The 3,359-nt window shown below is 33.1% G+C and overlaps 1 protein-coding gene across 1 annotated transcript in view; it reads left to right on the top strand.

Annotated features, from left to right (window-relative positions):
- Positions 1-3,359, top strand: part of TTC21B (tetratricopeptide repeat domain 21B) — a 113,158-nt gene that overhangs the window by 29,310 nt on the left and 80,489 nt on the right. The gene's annotated exons all lie outside the window — the stretch shown is intronic.

Raw genomic sequence — 3,359 nt, 5'->3', positions numbered from 1 at the left:
TTGATTGATATTGTATATTAACCTTATATCCTACAATCCTGCTATAATTATTTTTCAATTTCAAGAGATTTTTTTTGTTGATTCTTTCAAATTTTCTACATAGATGTTCATGCCATCTGTGAACAAAGACAATTTTGGGTTTTTTTCCCCTAATCATTTTTAAACAACTGGGTAGCATTATATGAAATGAACATATAAATAGTTTATTTAGTTTTTCTCCATTGATATGCACTTTGGCAATTTAACGTTTTTTACTGTTCAGTATATTACAGTGAACACCCACATATACCTTGTTGTATACATACTGTAGTTTTTCTGGAGGAAGTTTTCCAGAATGAGAGATTGCTGAATCAAAGATACTGTGTTTGTTAGGGCGGGCTAAGCTCTTACAAAAATAGATCTAAACATATGACAGTTCAACATAATAGAATTTTTTTTTCCTCTCATCGGAGCTTTTTATGTTTTAGATGACTATTAGAGTTGATTGGGTAGCTTTCCTCCATTCTATTTTTAAGGGATTTAGGCTCTTTCCATCTTGCAATTCTGCCATCTCCTAAGACCTCATAACAGCTGGTGAAAAGGAAAAGAGAATGTGGAGGAGTCGTTCCCAGGCTCAGGAATGGCATGCATTACTTTCTCTCACATTGACCACATTTAACTACAAAAGTGTCCAGGAAGCATTGGCTAGTCATGTTCCCATACAAATAAGGGGAGACAGACTATAGTCTCTGCCTCAGGTATACATATTTAAAATTCTGACAGACACTGCCAAATTGTTCTAGTATAAATTATACTAATTTATACTCCTACCAATAGTCTATTGAATGTCCCCTTGCCCTATCCTCACTAGTTGGCTATTATCAGTGTGTGTGTTTTTGTTTTTGTTTTTTAAGCAATCTGATAGAATAAATGAGGTACCTTAATTTTATTTTCATTTTTTGATTGTGTGAGAGTGAGCATCTTTTTATATGCTAAAAGCTATTGTTTTTCTTCTGTCTATTGACTGATCCTATGTATGTGTGTGTGTGTGTTGTTGTTGTTGTTGTTTTAACTAGGCCTGTTCTTCCCTAAGTTTCTAATGGACTTCAATATCTTTCAGGGCAAGTTCTCCATCATGTCATTTCTCTTTTGACAGTTTTGTTGGCTATTTTTCTGCCATTGACTGTCAGAATTAACTTACCAAGTTAAAAAAGAAACTTTATAAGATTGTGGTTTGAATTGCATTAAATCTATAGTTATTGGGGGAAAAATGTTTTTAACCAAAACTGAGCATTATTATGTCAGGCAACTATATTGGTATATAACAAACAACAATAAATCTCAGGGCATATGATAATAAGTATTTATTTCTCAAGTTTGTGTGGGTTGTCTGGGGTCTGTTAATTTCAAGCAGGCTTGGCTAGGGCTCTGCTTCAGGCTTCAGATCCAGCTGGGTGGACATGACACCTTTTTGCAGTTGGGCTTTGGTCATCTCCAAGGGTGTTTTTTCCTGTGCTCAAGCCAAAAAGCAGCAGCTACCCAGACGAAATTCTTCTCGTAGTGACGGCAGAGATGCAAGAGAACAGGCAGAAATAAGCAATGCTTCTGAAATTTAGGCTTAGCACACTGCTACTCCTGCCCACATTCCATTGACCAATATAAAAAAGGTGTCCAAGTCCCTAGTCAAGGAGCAGTAAAGTTCATTCCACCTTTTGTAGGAGGAACTGTTCAGTTAGTTACATGACAGAAGGCACGTCTTGAGGGAGAGTTGAAAACTGGAACCAATAATTTCAATGTACCACATCATCCATAAGAAACCTAGGGTGTTACCTCTTTTGTTCAGTTCCTTTTTAAAATGTCCTTGAGTAAAGTTTTATAGGAATTTTATGACTTCTGCACATTTCTTACAAAGTTTATACTTGTTATTTTTTTCTTTTGATTTTCTAGTTAAAAGGCTATTTTTTTTTTCACTTCAAATGCTCTTGTTCACTTTAATTTTTTTTTTTTTATTTCAGCATATTATGGGGGTACAGATGTTTAGGTTACGTATGTTGCCCTTCCCCCCCCTCCCTAAAAGACTATTTTTTCAAAATATTTTCTAATTTGTTTTTATCACATAGGAATCTATTTTAACGTGACTAACATTAATAGGTTTTTCAATGTTTGACCCATTTTTGCTTTCCAAGAATTCCTATAATAAATCAGGCTAGTCAAGGGGAATTATTCTTTTAATATACTGTTTTGTATAGTTAGCTAACATTTTATTTAGGATTGCCACAGAATTTAATGAGACTAGTGTGATCTATTCATATCTTTTTAAAAACATACCAAAAATTAAATTACAGAGACTTTTTAGTTTAAGTAACGACGTTGGTAATTTTCCTAAAGCAGATGGAATTTTTCTAACTAAAATTAGTTATTTGAACAGTGGAATAGTGAGACAAGCAAACCAACTTTTCAAGCTCTTGAATAAAAGAAAATATGTAAATTTATTTCAGCATTGACTGAAATGTTTTTCTGCAGGTTACTGCTCCAAGACAGCCAAAATGTGGAAGCACTAAGAATGCTGGCCCTTTACTATTTGTGTAGGGAGGGGGATATAGAGAAGGTAAGTTGTATTGTATTATTTAAGTTTCCTGTATTAAAAATATATTTCGTTACACATACACACATGTGTGCATGCACACACATTAAAGCCTTGAACTCCTATTTTAGAATGTATGTCATGGTAGTTTTCAGTTGATGACTAGAAATGCACCTTAACAAAGATGTCAGCTTCAGAAATCAACTAGTAAAGCAAAAATATTGTATAGTTGAAATTATCCTCAAAACTCCCTTAAATCATTATAGTGTATGTGGTTTTCTATATAAAACTCCTGTGCCATAATATGTATGATTAATCAGACCAGTGTTACTGTGTTTGAAAAAATACATACATAAAATACAATTTATAATATTTTTACAATTTAATTGAATTTGTAAAAGTTAATGGGCTTAGGATGAAATTGTACCTTAGTATGAAATATTGTACCTTATAATAAGATATATCTGTGTGTAGTAGTGAATACATTGACTAGAGTATGAAGTGCCAAAATCTGAAGCAAATAATATAAGGTGGTGGATTTGCATCGTATTTGGGGTGGTCATATTGGTCAGTGTGACTGTGCCTAATAAGTACTTGAGTAAATACTAAAAGAATCTTAGTTGGGGCAAATCTTCAGTAAACTTTCCAGGCATTGAAATTACTTATACTAACTACCTTAATGATTTTTCTACTCTAGAAAACATTTTAAATGTAAACCAGTCTATATACACAATTCAAGGGCTGATCTCATATAATATTGTTTGTAAATAAGTTATCATTCATACCTCATTTGTAT

Source organism: Propithecus coquereli, unplaced genomic scaffold (assembly GCF_000956105.1).
Source record: "Propithecus coquereli isolate 6110/MARCELLA unplaced genomic scaffold, Pcoq_1.0 Scaffold49, whole genome shotgun sequence".
Taxonomy (NCBI): domain Eukaryota; kingdom Metazoa; phylum Chordata; class Mammalia; order Primates; family Indriidae; genus Propithecus; species Propithecus coquereli.
Note: the sequence above shows the minus strand (reverse complement) of the source record. Positions and strands in the feature narration are given on the sequence as shown.